Genomic DNA, 18897 nt, shown 5'->3' with positions numbered 1-18897 from the left:
TTTACACAATGGAATGCTACTCGGCCATAAAAAAGAAGACAATTTTACCCTTTGTGACAGCATGGATGCACCTGGAGAACATTATGCTAAGGGAAATAAGCCAGTTAGAGAAAGACAAATACCACATGATTTCACTCATATGTGGAATCTAATGAACAAAATAAACTAACAAAGAAAATGGGGACAGACTCCTAGATGGAGAGCAGATGACAGCTGGTGGGGGAGGTAGAGGGTGAAGGGATTGAGTAAAAAGGAAAAAGGACTCATGGACATGGACAACAGTGTGGTGTTTGCTTGGGAGAGGGGATATAAGGGACTAAATGATAATGGGAAAAATACAATAAAAATTAAAAACAGTAGATTGAGAAACTTGGTACAGAGAGTCTCATCTTCTTTTTAAGGAGCATATTTGAGTGACTTCCAAAGGGAAAATTTGAAATTTAAAAATCAGTGTCTTTCACCTCCCATTATAAAAATTGGCTCCATCTGCTCCCTTCCTGCGCGAGCTCAGAGCACAGGGGCTCCCTGGGAAGGTGTTCGGGAACACCCCGGCTCCCAGGTGAAGTGTGTTCACTTGGATGCCTGGATCCCTGTGGTTGCCCTTTTGAGAATCAGAGTGTGAGTGTCAGGAGTACCTTCGTAAGTGTTCACGGCCTCCAGGTTCATGGCACGTCAGATCACGATACTAGTCAGAAATCCCCTTCCTCCCAGCGTGTCTCGGGCGTGGTGGGTGATGTTCAGGGCCTTCCCACAGTTACTCCATTCCAGCTAGGAGACCATTTCTGGGGCGGCCTTGTCTTGATCCTTCAAGTGGCTAACTGCAGGCAGGTCTGAAGGCCCGGCGTGCTTGCAGTGAGCATGTCCTCCAGCTTCTTCTGAATCAGCCAGTTCCTGCAAGGACTCAGCCAGACGCCAAACTGTGTCCTGTCCGGGGGTGTGCTGCTGGGGTGTGTGAAAACAGAGCTCGGCAGCTCCAAGCACGTCCCAGCCGAGGCTGTACCAGGCGTTATTTAGGCGGCCAAAGGGACGAAGCAGCACGATCTTCTCCGGTCCCTCCACACCATTCATGACAATCACGCCCATGGCTGAGGCCTTCAGGGAGAACTTACCTTTGATCTTGGGGGCTGACAGGTCCCACTACATCCCCTTCTCTAGCGGGAAGCCCTGAATGCAGTTATCTTTGCACCGAGCCCACTCTACAAACAGACCAGCTATAGGCGAGTTGGTCATCCAAGTCTTGGCCCCATTGAGGATGTAGCTTTTGCTGGACAGGTTGTGGTGGGCTCTGGTCTCCGTGCTGCCAAGGTCACTTCCATGGTTGGGCTCTGTGAGCCGGCAGCAGCCCAGGAGTTCCCCTTTGGCCAGGCTGGGCAGGTACTTCTGCTGCTGCTTCTCACTGCCATATGCATAGATGGGGTGTGTGACAAGGGAATGCTGGACACTCATTGCTGATTTGTAGCCACTGCCCACTTGCTACAGCTCCTGGACCAGGAGCCCATACGCCACAGATGAGAATCCAGCACAGCCATACCCAGGTGCCTTCCCGCTCCCCTCGCAGGCCACTCAACTTCTGTTTTGTTCACAGCTGTGTTCTGTCTTTAAGAAAAATGTGAATACTACAGGTACTTACCCATCAAGTAAAATGCAAATGAAGGCAATAATGCTGTGTGAGTCCAAAAACGTGAAAAAATGTCAAAAACTATACTGAGTACCATGTCTTCTGTATATAATATATAAAAACATATTATTTATATATAATATAAAATGTATTTATATAATATATATCATGGTATTATATATAATTATGTATTTATATATATAATTTGTATATTTATTATATATACATATATAAAATACTGTCCTTGCACCAGGGATCTTACCATCTGTTGGGGAGAAGATCAGCACATAAGAAATTCTGGTATGATTTAGAGTGAAGTACAGACCCAACAGAGAGGGAGGTCAATGAGTAAGACTTCCCCTGAAGAAGGAAGTAGGACTTGGGCTGGATTTAAAAAACAAAACAAACAAACAAAAACATGGAAAAAATTTGGATGCACAGAAGCAAAAGAGGAGGACTTTCTGGGCCAGGGAAGAAACCCAGGCGAGGATAAGCAAGACTCATTTGCATGACAGTGAATGGACCAGACAGATATGCTTGGGTAGGTGGGGCAGCCAGTAGAACAAGGCACAATAAACATAGTATTTGAGGAAGGTGTCAGCTGACAGCAATGAGAGGATGGATGAAAGGGGAGTCTCAGAAACTACTTCCTCTTCCTAATTGACTGACAATCCTACCACAGAGACTATTGTCAGGCTCTGTGGTAGGATTGTATATATATTATCTTGAATCATTGCAACAATCTAAATAGTAGGTTTTATTATCTCTCTGTTTTACAGATACGAAAACTCAAGCTCAAAGATACTAAAAAGTCCAAGACCAGTCAGCTAAGGCCACAGGCTCAGGAAAAATTCTAACCCACTTCGGCAGGACTCTATAATAACCCTTTATTCTGCCATCTCACACTGTCCCTCCCAGAACCAGGAAGCTGCTGCCAGTGCCAGTCCCTCAAGTCACCTACAATTTAATCATTTGGTGGATTTTGCCATTGTAGCAGCCAATTGAGCAATTGATTACCTTGCTTGGTGGTGGTCTGATTTAGGTTGCTCTGTACATCTAACTAACTCAGTCAGCCACTTTGTGGTTTGTCTTAAGGACAAATCCTGATCCAGTGTGGTTGGCGGCAGAGAAGGCAATCAGACTGAGCTGCTCTCCTTACTGACTCCCAGGAGGCAAACTGCAGAGGCAGGCTCTGAGAATGGCTGCTGTAACCACAGACCAGAGGACAGTCCTTTATTCTTGCCTAATATGGAAAATATTGGTCACATGCCAGTTGTTTCTGTAACACCTGCACATCCATGGCCTTGAGCACAAATTAAAAACCAAATTTTAATTCCGACATCCAAGTTATTTACAAGAACTGCTCTACAAGAAGACCAGAGGGAGACGCAGAAGCTATGGTTCATAGTCCACACATGTCTTCTGTTAGTTGTTTGGAGAAATCAGAAGAGGGAGAGTCATGTGTGTGTTTCAGGGGGGAGAAAGGGATCCTATTTCTCTATAAGAATTTCTTTTAAGTTATATTATAAAGGTAAGTCATTGTATAAACCTTAGTTCTTGAAGACCTAAGTCTTCTCTTTCTTTAAAAATATAGATGGAGGTGGGAGGAGGTGGGGATGGCTGGGTTGGGTTGGGGGAGAGTGGTGGGGAAGAGTGGAGGCAACTGTACTTGAACAACAATAAAATCCTTTAAAAATAGGGATGGAGTTGATACTTCATGCCCCACATCACTGATGTAGTTCAACCCAGACGTAAACACTCTGATTGCACCACTGCTACACACCCAGCTAGGGTCTCAGTTGGGACCTTCCATGGAGTTAATTGCGGTTGTGAATTAGTCATTATTCTAACTGAGCCAGGCTCTTAATTCCCTTTTGAAGCTTCTCATTAAGTGTTCTTGAATTGGTTAATGTGAGGACACCATCAATGCAAATTATCATTTAGCAATATGCTATAAACATGCATAACTGGTTTTATTCCACACTCTATAGTATGGAATGTTAAATGTGGAGAAGTCATAAGCAACCACTTATTCTAAGACACTGTTTTCACTTTTTATTATAGTTCATCTTCGCGAGTTCTGGGTTTCTGTAGGATCCCCTTTCTCTTTCACACTCTGGAATTCCACATAATGGAAGCCATAATGGTTTTGGCTGTTCAGAAACTCACCTATTTCAGAAAAGAAGATCAATAAATACTTGGTATGAGTGCTTTTAAAAAGTAATATCTCTTCTCTGATTTTATGGACATTAACAAAACTATGTTAACATCCTCATATGCTAAAAATCCTTCAGCAAAACTGGCCATTAATCTGTCAAGATGAGAATGTATAATTTTTCTGTTTTCCAGGATTGGAACCAGTGTGATGCTTAGTGGGTACCCACTTTTCCAAAGAGGTAAAATACAAAAAAAAGAGTCACAAATCCAGGCAAGAAGTCAGCATCTAGCTGACTTATCCATGAGCCACCAACTTGGGATTCAAGGAGCAGGACTTATTCTTTTTTTTTTAATTTATTTTTAATTTATTTTATTTTTAAAAAGATTTTATTTATTTATCTTTAGAGGGGAAGGGAAGGAGAGAGGGAGAGAAACATCATTGTATGGTTGCCTCTAGTGCATCCCCTGCTGGGAACTGGCCTGCAGGAAACCGGCCTGCAACCCCGGTATGTGCCCTGACTGGGAATCAAACCACAGTTGTCTGGTTTGCAGGCCCGTGCTCAATCCACTGAGCTACACCAGCCAGGTAGGACTTATTCTTAAAAGGGCTGTCTTAAGGGTAGCTTCCAGGCCACGAGGTATTCTAGAACCTCTGCTTGATACCTTCATAGAACTCATGAAGTTCTCCCCCCCCCCCCACATTGTGCTCACCCCAGCTGTGAAGAATACTAGCTTAATGTCTTCCCTATAAGAGCCACAAAGGTCAAGTCTCAGACTCTCTTGTTCAGCTCTGTCACCCCAACATTCAGCACTGTGTCGTGCATTGTCACACCCCAGTCCAGGCTATTATCAGCTCTTGCTCAGGTCATGGCGATAGTCTCCAGACTAGTCTCCCCACTTCTATTCTTTCCAGTCTCTGCCACCTCCTCCCAGCCTCCCCTTCCTCTAGCTAATTCCTTCTCATCCTTCAACTCTCTCCTGATCAGTCAATTCCTTGGGAAAGCCTTTCTTGAAATCTTGGTCTCCCTGGTATTCCCACCAACAGCACCGTGTGCTCCTTTAGCATAGCACTTTCCTTGGCTTGTTATTTATTCATTATTATCATTATTGGGTTAATGCTAGTTTTTCTAATTTGACTTGTAAATTCCACAAGTGCAGGGAATGTACACATTTTGCTGAGTGCCTGGAATATAATAGGAACCCTAAATATATGTTGAATTAGTTCATGAATAATACTTCATGAATACATAATTCAATGAAAATGATAGGTAGGAGAGGAGTGAGAATCGGAGGGTCCTGGAGCTTGTGAACCAGGCAAAAGAGTAGTTATCAGAATTGAAGGAGGATGGAATTGAAAGTGTATGAAAATGAAGCCACTGAGAAGGGGTCTGGAAGCAGGAAACACCTCCTACCTCAACTCTGGAGGAACCTCATGTAACTCTCTCAGCAGCCCTGAACTTTAAGATCATCAACTGCAGGTTGTTTGCATCAGTTCAACACCAGCAAAAATCCCCAATCTGGGGTGCTGGTCTGTTCCAGCGAGACATCTTCAGACCAGGAGAGAAGTCTTCAGTCTTCAGTGAAAAGGAAAAGTGGGCTCCCTGAGCAGGAGGGCAGCTGACTTATATAGACAGACATCCTTGCCCTTTGTCCCAGATTGGTTTGTCCACATGCAAATGAGGACTCCAAATCCTTGCAGTTTGATTGGTTCTGATCGGTCAGAATGAAGCCACTCTGATTGGTTGGTGAAAAAAGCTGATGGGGGTTAGTATGGCTATGCAGCTCCAATTGGATGGGAAAAGGCTCAGTTCTATTGGCTGAAATAGGATTCCAGGAACTCCTTTATAAGGGCTGGCTCAGATGTTAGGATCACAATACAGGCAGGCAGTTTAGTGCAGGATTGTCCCTGATGTTACAGTTTGCATGAGAGGTTCGTGTATAGAAATGGCTACTGGGATGTTTCTGAAATTTGAGCTCAGTTAGCCACCAGGAGCTCTTTTTTTGTAGGTGTCTTCTTTCTTAGGGTCCAGAAGAGAAATAAATTACACCTTGCTGAAGATCACACAGGTGGCCAATGGAAGACCTGAGACTCAAACGAGCTCTAAGTTCAAGTGTCCTTTTTCACACCCAAAAGCTACTTTTCTTTGGTTTAAGAACAATCAGTGGCAGTTAAATATTTGTCAGTACTAAAGTGTTTGCCTGGGGCTCCTCCTACCTTGCTTCTGCCTTTCTCACAAATGAGCATTTGTGTTACTCATTTATTCTTCAGGTATGTCCATCTTAGGGACCACATTCTGATGGCTATTACCTAGAGGTCTGTGCAGAACACCTGTATACCAGGCTATGCTGTGGGTGATTGTCTTCTGCTGGTCCCTGCGGGCTCTGTCATGGCCAGAATGCTGACAGAGCTGCTCAGGAGGCTGGGTGGAAGCTTGGTCACACTGTAGAGATGCCTGTGGCAGAAAAGTGTCTGGACAGACAGCATACAAGCTGGAATATGGTTATTCCTGTCTTGGGAAAGGCTTTGGACAGGAGCAAAGAAGGCGTATCAGAAAGAGGTGCCAGAGACAGGCCATGCAAATGTAGGTCAGATGACACCCTGCGTGCTGGTGAACAACATCAGCTGCATTCCCACACAGACGGGACACCAGCAGGAGGAAGATGCTCCATTTTATCACTTTCATCAGTATGAAAGCTTTTGTGAGAGAAGAAATCTGTGGTATTAGGGGAAATACATCCCTGTGTGTACTGTATACTACTAAAAGTATATTAAGGGATTGGAAATATCGCCTACACAGTCTTCATACAGTTGTGTTTTTGTGGATTAGAGGAATGGTGCCCGGTATCCTTTTCGATGTGCTTTATTGATCCACATTCTTGATTTTAATTCATTTGCTAAAAATAGAATTCACACCTTATAAAGAAACTTTTCTTTTTAGAATTGATTTCTCCGGAGCCAGTTAGATATGATAAAATCCTGTTTCTGCTTCAATTTCATGACATTAAAAGTACAGTCTGCCCTGGCCAGGTGGCTTAGTTGGTTGGAGCATCACTTCATATACCAAAATGGTTGTGGGTTCAATTCCCGGTCAGGGCACATACTACGTTGCAGGTTCCAGCTCTAGTTGGGGTACACGCGGAAGACAACCTATCCATGTTTCTCTTACATCTCTCTCTCTCCCCCTCCCTTTTTTCTCTCTCTCAAATCAATAAACATATCCCTGGGTGAGGACTTAAAAAACTACAGTCTACATAAGCAAGGACTGAGAAGATGATAATATTTATTACCTTTTAAATTTACCTAGGTGAGGGGTTGGGAGGTGGAGGGATTGAGCCAAAAAGAAAAAAGGCTCAGGGACTTGAACGGTGTGCGATTGAGGGGCTGGGAGGAGGCGGAGGAGGGTGTGAGGGGGATAAGTGGTCATGGAAAAAAAAATTAAAAAACACACTATTGGGGAAGAAAGAAAGTTGAAAGAAAGAAAGAAAGAAAGAAAGAAAGAAAGAAAGAAAGAAAGAAAGAAAGAAAGAAAGAAAGAAAGAAAGAAAGAAAGAAAGGAAAGAAATTTACCTAGAATTCTCATTTCTAGCTGTTATGCAAAAATGAATTTCTATACTTTTGTCCATTTTCAAACAATTCTAAAAGCTTTATTTCAAATATCTTTGCTAATATTTTCTTTTATTTATGAGGTTTTGTACTAAATGACTCACTCAGACAAATGCCTAAAATGAAAAAAAAGAAGGCTACAGAAAGCTAAAAACAAATTGTCCCTTCATTTACAAGCTGTGGACTATTCTTCATGTGCCCTTGGTGTTCTTTAATGGCTGTTGGCCTTGCATCTAGATAGGCAGTATCTGCAATGATATGTGAATGTGTTTAGAATCAACCTCAGAAATTTGAACTGTTGACCGTCTACTAAATCAATCACATATTTGAGCTATTTTAGACATGAAGGTTATCTAACACATTAATCTCTCCCTCTATATTTTTGGAAGCTATTACAGATTTAATATGCCCTTTAAATAAGGCATTATATTTATCATTTATCTCAAGACATACTTCCCCTTAGTTGTGCACATTCTTGAAGCATAAAATTTACCAATATAACATCAGTTTACTGATTTGGGGTTTTATTCATTAAATGAAAGCTTGTACTTCCTCAGTCTTTCTGAATTGACAGTTGCTATTTATTTAATCCTCACCTGAGGATATATATATACACACACACACACACACACACATATATATGATATATCCTATATATAGGATATATATATATCTATATATATATATAGGATATATACACACACAGGATATATGATATAGGATATATGATATAGGATATATCATATATATGTGTGTGTGTGTATATATATCCTATACATAGGATATTGATAGATAGATAGATAGATAGATAGATAGATTTTAGAGAGAGAGGAAGGAAGCAAGAGAGAGAGACATTGACATGAGGGAGAAACACAGATTGGTTGCCTCCCTACACGCCCTGACCGGGCACTGAACCCACACCCTTTTGGTGTACAGGGGGCAACACTCTAACCAATTGAGCCACCCAACCAAGGGGACAGCTGCTATTTAAATACAGGTCATAGAATCTCCGGGTACAAAGGGTCTTTTTGGAAATTGTCTGGCCAGCACAGGTGCCCTTAACATCCTTCCTGCTCAGGACCTTGGCCTTGAGTATCAGTGGAAGGCTCTCAGTCCTGAGAATGGGAGCTCCTCCCACTTCCCTCTGGACTTGCTTCTTGAGTCTGTCCTGCAAATCCCAGACTTCTGTTGTTTTCACTCTCGTCTCCAGGACCTGAAGCTTTAGACTTTTCCTGTCTTCCTAGCAGGCCTCTCCCGAATGGGTACCCATTCCTTCTCACTTCAGCCTATGCCAGGCTGTCTCCTTTCGGCTCCATTTCTTCTTTCAGGCCAGCATGGCCCACCTCAGGAGCGAAAGATGGGACAGAACGTATTTCCTAAATGTGACACTCACCACTCTCCACTCTGTCAATATTTGGTGCTGGTTCCTTCATTCAAAAGATATTTTTGAGCACCTCCTCTGTGCCAGACCTGTGCTGGCAGCTGGGGATAGCACATTAAACCATCAGGTTTACCTGCCCTCACCTGGTGACAGGCTCACATAACAGGGGACGCAGACATTTATGGGAAAGTCACACAGATACATATGTAAATAGTTAGATGCTGATAAAAATATGGTACGGGATGCTTTGAAACTGCGTCAGGGTGACCTGATCTGTAAGGAAGGTGGTAGGAGACAAAGCAATGCAATGATTTTTAAGACTCAATCCCATTACGGACCTTAACCTGGTTCTTCTCAATTCTGGCTGCAAGAACAATCTCCTGGGGAACTTCATTAAGTACCTACACTTGGGCTTCACCCCCAGAGATTCTGATGTCCTTGGTCTGGGCATCAGTATTTCTTCCAAAATTCTCTGTGATTCTAAAATGGAACAGTGCTGGTGGGAATGTAGACCGGGACAGCCACTGTGGAAAGCAGTCTGGTGGTTCTACAAAAAATTGAGAACAGGGTTACCATATGACCCAGCAATGCCTTTCCTTGGTATGTACCTGAAAAACTCAAAAACATGTACTCTCGAAGATACATGCTCTCCTATGTTCATTGCAGTATTATTCATGGTGGGCACGGCATGGAGACCACCAAAGTGTCTTCAACAGAGGACTGGATAAAGAAGATGTGGTACATACATGTATACAATGAAATGCAGTACTACTCAGCCACAAGATGGAATACCGACATTTGGGACAACATGGATGCACCTTGAGAATATTGTGTTGAGTGAAATCAGTCAGTCATCAAAAGCTAAGAACCATATGACTTCACTTATATGTGGGATATAAAACTGAGGCTTGTGGGCCCAGACAGCATCGTGGTGGAAGTGGGTGGGAGGTGGGGAGGTGAAGGGAGCCTAATATATGGTGACAGAAGGTGGTTTGTCTTTGGGTGATGGGCACACAGTGAAGTATACAGATCTTGTATCATAGACATGTGCACTTGAACCCTATCTGATTCTGTTAACCAATGTCACCCCAATAATTTCATAAAAATTGAAAAAAAATGGAGTGAAGCAGGATTAAGAGCTTATTCTTTTTTTCTTTTTTAAAAAGAGCTTATTCTTTTAAACTTATATGTTGATGGTTTCAATGTCCTACACTTTTATCTGATGTTCAAATGCAAGTCACCTATATTGCAATAGTTAACTAAAAGTTTCGATAAAGTTGGTAGCAACACTAATCATCCTTACTCACTTGGAAGCAGTGCCAATAAATACCTGCAAGCTATACATCTGTTATCTTTAGTACATCTTCCCTTTGAAAGTAACATGAGCGTATTACAAAACATTAGAAGGAGAAGAAGGAAGAAGAGAAAGGGAGACAGATCTATAAACTTACTACCCTATTGCAAGCACTAGGAGAACTTGGGTGTATTTTCTTCTCCCTTCCCTCATACATCTGTGTAGACTATAAATGAAATAGTGATTTAAAATCTGCAAAAGTTTTAATATAAATTGTATATTATGTAATATATATCACATAAATATCACAAAAGACCCTCTGTGTAAAGCATTAGAGATGACTGTCTATCGCATGGCTGCTTCTTTCTGATACAAATCTTTGAGTAGTAAGTGGCCTGTCCACTCGTAAGATCGAGGAAATGTCACCAACACTCTGGGAGACTTGGTGAATATGTTGCCCAGATTTCTGTGGAGGTCTATTCAAGCGGGAGGTCCTTCAGCACAGCCAAGGTTGGGTCCATACTCTCTACTACCCCCCAGCACTGAGTGAGTCTGTTTTGTCCTGGGACACGTGAACCAAGTCCTCGGTATTCTAAGAGTATCAGGGTCAGAGTATGAACATGGCCATAATGGCTGCATAAGAGACATAAGGTTGTGGTTTTAATGACCCAGCATGGTGCCTACAGCAGGTCTCCACTCTGCGTGCCATCGTCACCACTGCCCATTTGTCTGAGAGCAGGGTCCACACCCTGGTTCTGGAGAGTTTCAGGCCCCCAGCCCAGCACCTGAGCATGAAGACGTGGCACTTACTGTGCAGTGAGTCAGTTTGGGACGCAGACCACAGGCTGGAGACTGTGTTTGAAACTGAGCCAGTCCGGAGCTGTTCAGATGTGAGATCATGAAGACCAGGCTGCCGCGTGGTCTGCCAGGCCCTGTACAAACGTTGTCCTTCCCAGTGCGCTTTAAGCCGGGACGGACCTGGTCCCAGGAATCTCCCAGAATCGCCAATCCGCTTTGCCTTCTCTTGCTTACTCTGGTCCCCTTGCCTGTCCTGGTAGGCGGTTTCCCTCTTTAGGCCCCAGTGTACACCTCTGATCCCCTTGAAGAGCCCTCTGTGTGCCACCTCTGGTCGGCCTGTTGTCATGGTGCCCGTGGTTTGGTTGTGATTGCTGAGTCACCCAGGACTCCAGGTGAAAGACAGGCCCTGCTCTCTGACCATAAACACACACACACATGCAGAGTGCTGGCTCAGATGACCACCAAAGTAGGACGAGATGCGACAGATTCAGGACCTAGCAGGCACATTGATGCAGGTAAGAGGCCCATCAGCAGCCCGCAGTTCCACTCTGCAAGCCCTGACCTGGGATATACGAGGTCTGTCTGGAAAAATTCCAGCCCTTGTTAATATAACAAGAATAGTTTGCAGGCCCTCAATGTAACCTGGCAGCCAAGGGGAGTGGACTGGAATGCGCATGTGTCAACAATGACAGTCGTCATTGTACTAGTTAGTGGTGGTGGTAGACGCTGTTCAGTGAGCGTGTGTGCTGTGTGGCCATTGCGTTCAAAATGACTGACCGAGTAGAGCAATAAATCTGCATCTAGCGTTGCACTAAGCTCAAACATTCCTCCACAGAAACTATTTGGATAATTCAGAAAGCTGCAGCTGTGGGCAACTGGTGATTGGCAGCTTCATCATGACAATGTGCCTACTCATGTATCCTGTTGTCTGCGGTTTTTTTGCGAAACATCAAATTGCTCAGGTGCCTCAGTGCCCCATAGCCCAGATTTGCACTCTGTGACTTCTGGCTTTTCCAAAGCCTAAAATCACCTTCAAAAAGGAAGAGATTTCAGGCCATGGATGAGATTCAGGAAAATACAACCAGATAGCTGATGGAGATTGGGAGAACTGTATGGCCTACTTTACAGGGGACCGAGGTGTCATTGTCTTGTGTTCAGGGTTTCTTTTATCTTCTTCAATAAATGTCTCTAGTTTTCATATTACATGGTTGGCTACCTTCTGGACAGACCTTATAACTTGGACAGGACACCAGGTTATGAACCTGTTATTGCTCAAGGCAGCCCCTGTGTTCATGTCCCTCTTCCTGGCACATAGATGGGACTCTGTAGGAACTCCCATGAAGGGCTTGCACAGGTAGCCTGGCCTGCATTGGCCTGTCCTTTGTTGCCTAGTGTTACCTTAGGGGATCCTGGAAAACAGCCAGAGATTTTGAGGACAAGGGTCTAGCCATAGTCTTCAGCATTACAGAAGGCCCTCATGGTGGGGTTTCCAAAACCCAGGCCCCTGGGAATTCTCAAACAGCAAGACCACATCTTTCTCTGTCTGTGTCTCTTGCCAAGTGAACTGGCTCTGGGGCTGCTACTAGAGTGTGGGTACTTGGTAACTGGGGTTCCAAGTTCTGTTGTGGTCAGTTACCAAGGAAATGACTTCACTTCCTGAAGTATCTTTCCTGAGTCTGATCCTTGAATCACAAGGATCCAAACTGTTCTATCAACTCCTGACTTCTAAGCCCCCTTGTTCCTGCATGATCATATTTTTATATATTGTCCCCAGTGTTCCTTTCTTCACAGCTGCCTGGGACGGTCTGGTGCAGCCAGGGTTTCAGCTTTGAAACAGACTTGTGTTCAGACTCAATCCTCATTCTTTCCTCTTCTGGATTCTGGACGAGCCAGGGTGTCTCTCCTGGGCTGTGTGTCTCCTGTCCGCACAGTGGTGACTATTCTAGCTTGTGCTCTTTAGGGGTGTCCCAAGTCATATGTAAAATACTGCCTATAAAATTGTAGGGGAGCTGTCACATGTAGTAGTGCCTCCAACCTTTAGTTTCTTCTTGTTAAGTCTGGTATATGCTCCTCTTAGGATCTGAAGCCTACTCCTCACATCTAGTGTGTATGTGTTTGAGGCAGGTCTATGACCTGTTTAGGGGTCTGGCTCTTTTTGGGGGGAGGGGGGCATGCAGCTGAAAATATAGATCTCACCTCAGTGGAGTTTTTTCAGACTCCCTCCCCTGAGGGAGTCCCACAGTCTGGTGGCAACTACTGCATTCCTAAGTGGCATCTGCTCCTTTGGGTTGTTTTTGCTCAGTGGATTTGTCCATCTTGCTCTCCAGACTGTGATGGGCAAGGATGTTCCTTTAGCATGGGCCACTGATGATTTATTTCAGCATGAGAACATTTCACAAAGCTCAGGGCACAGTTGCTGAAGCAAGAGATAAGATGACATCTGACCACTAACAAGGGAAGAGATTAGGAATGGATCAAAAAAAGTGAAGGGTGTACCTCATGCCAGAATGGGAGAAGGGCAACAAGGGGCCAGGTGACACTCTTGCTCTCTTTGGTTCAGCTGAACCCACTGGACTTAGGCTGACCCTGGTGGCGAGTGCTAGCACTGCACCCCAAGCAGGGAACCCAAGAGTCCAGCACATGGGCTTTGGGAGTCTCCAGGTATGGACTTTCCTGGTCCCAAAGGGACAAAACAGCAGGACCTGCAGAATCCACTAGGTTTTGAGGGTTATCTTAGAAGCTTCCCCTGTCTCCCTTCTGTCCTCATTGCTTTGGGATGACTATTCCTTCAAGAAGCCTTCTCATCAAGTCTGGGGCAATGATTCAGGCCCTATTTTCTGCATCCTTGCCTTCCGACTCAGAAAGATCACCAGAGCTAGAGTGTATTCCATGTTTTTTGGAGCCTAAGGTGAAAAACCAACAGTGACATTCCTGAGCCCGTGGGACTCTGGGGTTTTACTGCAAGCTCTCAAACTTCTATGGGAGGAAACACAGTTTTCTACTCTAACCCTCTCCACCCAGGGGGTGTTAATTGGATGTCAGACAGGATTATCCTAGTGGCTTCTACCTACATCTGTGGATTTCAGATACCAGGATCATGCATCTTCTGCCTTCCATGGTCATGGGCCCCACCCAGGCATAACCAGGGGCTATGAGGGTCCCTATGCACATGGTCCTTTCTTCTCCCTGCCCCCCATGCTATGGACCCTGGTCACATCCTGGGAGAATGGAGGCTGCTGCCCTGAAGTAAAGCCATTTCCAACTGCTTTCTCCTCTTGTCTTTGTCAGTTGTCAAGGTTTCACTAAGACTGAACTCATGCCTTAAGGTCCCCTCCTCCTACGTGAGTGGTCATGTGTGGCCATGTGTACCAGTGTAGATTTCCAGTGGAAGAGGTTCCACCTGGGGTTTACTGGGCTGGGGTCCACGTGGCTCTTGTTTGTAGAGCTAATCACATTGGCAAAGTTCCACCCTGCCCCGGTGGCCGATATTCTCCCTTCATCTAACGACTTGAGTGGACTTGACCTCTCCGTGTGTCTCTCAGGGCTTTAGTTTTGTTATTGCAAGTGGTAGATTATACAAGGAACTGCTAAAACTTGAATCCAGCCAAATGTGCTCCAGGGGCGCAGCTCCTTGTGATGGCCTTTGGGGGGCGCCAGGAACACCACCTGTCCTATGAAAAGCCTGCGGGTGCTCCAGTGGTTCTGTGAGCGCTCCTGCTCTGCACCCAGTGAAGGAAGGACTACCTTCCTCGTTTGTGGGTAGAGGAGAGTGTTGTTCCCTCCCAAAGAAACAGTGGCTTGGTGGCTGCTAAAGGATGACACGGATGTGGAGTGGGTCACGGCTCAGGGTCTTCAGAACCCTACTGGTGACATCCTCCCTGCATTCACCGAAGCCGGCAGCCCCGGTCCCAAGGATCTCCTAGAACCGCTGATCTGCTTTGCCTTCTCTTGCTTACTCTGGCCTCCCCCACTGTCCTGGTATGTCTTTAGGCACAAGGGTGCTCCTCTGACCCCGTTGAGGAGTAGATTCGATCTTCCAATTCTGCCTTGACTGCTTGTCACTATGCTCTTGGTTCCAGCACTGTTGGGACTGCTGAGTCACTCACAACTGCAGGTAAGAGACAGACTCTGTTTTCTAAATGTGGAGACCCAGACACGGACACACACACCAGTTGTTCCCACGATAGGGAAACAACGTTACAGCTGGTGGCCTGGGAGGGGCACTGGCACAGGCTTTGGGAACAAGGGTTCAGCCTGCCTCTGTGGCTTCTGGGAAGGCTCTCATGGTGCAGTTTCCTAAAGCCGGAGCCCTAGAAATTTAGGGAATAGCAAGACAACATCTTTCACTCTCAAGCGTTCCTTGCCAAGTGCGCTGGCTGTGAGGCAGTTACTAGAATGTGGGAGCCTGGTAACCGGGGTTCCAAGTTCTGTAGGCGTCAATTATCAAGAGGTGACTTCCCTTTCTGGAGTCCCCTTCACTGAGTCTCCCTCTCGAATCACAGCTGGATAAAGATTTCTGGGCTCCTGACTGTTCTGTTCCCCTGTACAAGCAAGACCATACCTTTACTTAGGGGTTGTCAACCCTCCTCCCTCCACAGTCCCCTGGGGAAGTCTGGTCAGCCACAGTCCCAGACTTGAAACAGCCTGTGCTCAGACTCAAGCCCGCTTCTTACCTCCTCTGGATTCTGGGTACGCCACTGTGGAGATGGCTTATCACATGGTCCGTCTCTTGTCTGCACGATGAAGGTTATTCCAGCTTGGGCTCCCTGGGGATGTCCACAGTCACACGTGGGATTCTGCCTGTAAAAGGGGTGGAGCGCCATCCCAGGTGGGCCGTGCCCGCAACCTCTACTCCTTCTTTGTCACCTCCTGTGTGGGGTCTGGGAGGGGCCAGGCACTTATACCTTCCAGTGTCAAATGATAAAATTCTTTCGAACTGCTCTTTTCCTTGCTCCTGATTTGTAAACACTTAACTCTCATCTTTAGGTGCAGCCACGCTTTGTTGACCAGCTCTCTGAGCCAGTCATTCCTCCCCAGTTCAACCATTTTTTTAATTTCACTCACATCAGTTTTGTTAATAGAACTTGGTAATATGTAGTCCATATGCAACAGATCTTTTATCATAATATGAATATATTATTTTTTCCTTTCATGTTGCTACAACACTAAAAAGCATATTATTTTTTTTTTTTCCAATTTAGGCTTTATGACACAGGAGTTAAAACTGCAGTCTTTAGAAACAATAAACCCAGGCTCCAGTCGGGATGGTGGAGTAGACAAATGCTGTACTTGCCTCCTCCCACAGCCACATCAAAGTTACAACTAAACTGCAGAACAACCATCGATGAGAACTGCCTGAATTCTAGCTTATCTAAGGATACACAGAAGAAGCCACATCCAGACTGGTAGGAGGGGCAGAGAGGTAGAACTGGCCAGTCCCATGCCCTCATGTGGCAGTTAAAAATCAGGAAGGCTACCTCAGCTTCGTAGGTGCGCCCTGAGGAGCAGGGGCCCCATCCCCGCAGCAGGCCTCCCGGCCCTGGAAGAGAGGTCCCCACGACTTCTGGCTGTGAAAGCCAGTGGGGACCATGGCTGAGGGAAATGGGGGGCTTCTGGAGTCCCAGGCATTTCTCTGAAAGGACTTACCTGGACTCTCACTCTGATGTCCAGTCCTGGAGCAGCAGCTCAAAAGGTACCAGGGACCATAGGAACTGAATTGTCTTGGCTTCAGGGCAAGGGCTGAGTGGCCAGCTTCCTCCTAGTCAGAAGGGCTGGCATTTGTCAAAGCCTCCCCTTGCAGCACAGGCAGCTGCCACATCTGAGTTTCCACTGACCTAACACTGTTCGCACTGCCCTGGTGATTCCCCAAGACCCCACTCCGCCCAATTTGTGGGCCCACACAAGCCATTTCTACCACACAAACAGCCTGTTTTGCCCTTGCTTCTAACTTTCCTAAAATCTCTCAAAGATTCACAGACCACAAACAAGCAGCATCTGGACTTAGTTTGCAGCTGACCCTCTCCTAGGCCCCTCTGAACCAAGCACAAAAGGTAACCATCTGCAGATCACTTTGTACCTCATACCAGGTAGCCCCTGGCAGGTGGCTGGTCTTGGCCTGCACCTCCCAAGAGGCCTCAGAACCAACACATTCAGTGGCCAGCTTCAGACTACACCAGAGCACCACCCAACCACCTCCACAAACAATACATCTAAAGGCCAGACTTGCCAGGCACCAGAGCTCTGCTAAGGTGAACCTTGCTCCATAGGGTCAGCCCTGCAGAAAACTAGTCACGGCCAGTCCTCACTACTAATCAGCATGGGGGTCAATCTGTCCTACTGATGTGCCAGCTGCAATGAAGGCTTAACTGCAACACGAGGGCATGCACACCCCATACAAGGGACATACCCAGGGAACCCAACTCAGGTGACCAGGGAGACTGCATAACTGGGCCGGCCTCCCAGGACACCTACTACATTAGGCCTTTCTACCATGACTGGGAGAAGGAGCGCCTCTACCTAATACACAGAAACAAACACAGGGAGGCAGCCAAAACGAGGAGATAGAGAAACATGACCCAGTGAAAGGTGTCTTGACCTATTTCCTCAATAATAAAATGTAGATGATAAATCTCTTCACAGCTTTGGTGAAGCAGTTCAAAGAAAAACAAAATACGTGTATGTACCTAGAACATGAACCTGGCATACAGGAACACTCAATAAATTATTTTCTACTACCCCAAATTCATCCCTCTTGTAATCCCACATCTTGAGTCTACTCTTGGTGCTTCGGTGTTATTTTTTTATACCCAAATTTCTAGCTAATATTTTTATGCCCATGAACAATCCTTATCTGCTTCTTTAAAATCAGTGATTCAGGCCCTGGCCAGTAGTGCAGTTGGTTAGAGTGTCGTCCCAATACGCCAAGGTTGCGGTTTTGATTCACAGTCAGTGCACCTACATGAATCAACCAATGAATGCATAAATAAGTGAAACAAATGGATGTTTCTCTCTTTCCAAAGATGAATCGATAAAAAAATTAAAATCAGTAGTTCAAACTGAGACAATTAAATTATATAAAAAGTAATTTAATTGTTGCCATTGGCTTGTTGTCTGTCTTTTCCACTAGACTAAATTCCAAGCAGATAGGAGTTATGCCGATTTAATTCACCTTTGCAGCCAAGGTTCCTATTCTGGTTGGCAGATAAGCACTAGTAGAGTGAATGTTTCCCCAAAACAAAAAACAAGCAAACAAACAAAAACCCAAAAAACACCGTTCCTTTAAAAAAATTTAGATAATTAGTAACACAATGATAATGACAAGAATACTGATGGAGTTTTGGATTTTGATGTAGGAGATCCCACCTGAGATGCTGTCTACTCTTGTGGAATAAAATTCAGAAAACTAAAGACTCTAGTCCAACAATAAAAGGGCTCTGGGCTCTTAAGAAAGATGAAGAGGAAACACATGCTAACTTGCACGGGGGTAAGAATTAGAGGATAAAAGTTTTATTCAGAGTCCAGCTCTGACAAATCATGGCAAACACTGGGGGAAAAACTCCTCTGTGGTCTCCTAGATGCTGCTGGCAGGTTCAACAGATCCCCATGGAGGCCAGTCAGGGCGGTTTTGTGAAATGTGCTGGGCGTGCTGGATGGTACTCGGGAAGGTTTTAGCTAGTGCATGGGTGTATTTGTCTCAACAGTCAAGTTGACATTTACCATTTACACTATGTATGTAAGGAAAAGTGGCACATCACATTCTTGATTTTGTGGACGTAAGTGCCCAGAAAAGTTAAAGGAGCAGCATCTTCGCAGTGACGGACGACAGAAAAAGCCCGGAGACAAGTATGATGATGAGGGGTGCTCGCAGTGCTCGGAGGGGCAGCTCCCTGTTGGTTCCAGCACAGGAATCCGACAGCAGCTGGAGTGGAACCGGCTTGCAAAATATGACAAAGTCTCAAGAAGTCTAAGGCAGATGTGGGGTTCTCTTTCCCGTGCTCTGAAGGCCACATTCTGAATACAGCCCAGTGGAAGGAGAGGAGTGATTA

At 45.3% G+C, this 18897-nt stretch overlaps 1 pseudogene; it reads right to left on the bottom strand.

The window, feature by feature from the left end:
* Positions 1-570: 570 nt before the first annotated feature.
* LOC119039428 (glutaryl-CoA dehydrogenase, mitochondrial-like) lies at positions 571-15675 on the bottom strand (annotated as a pseudogene).
* Positions 15676-18897: the final 3222 nt, after the last annotated feature.

The sequence above is a fragment of the Artibeus jamaicensis genome, unplaced genomic scaffold, assembly GCF_021234435.1.
Source record: "Artibeus jamaicensis isolate MK-2021 breed Jamaican fruit bat unplaced genomic scaffold, CSHL_Jam_final contig_233, whole genome shotgun sequence".
Classification (NCBI taxonomy): domain Eukaryota; kingdom Metazoa; phylum Chordata; class Mammalia; order Chiroptera; family Phyllostomidae; genus Artibeus; species Artibeus jamaicensis.
Note: the sequence above shows the minus strand (reverse complement) of the source record. Positions and strands in the feature narration are given on the sequence as shown.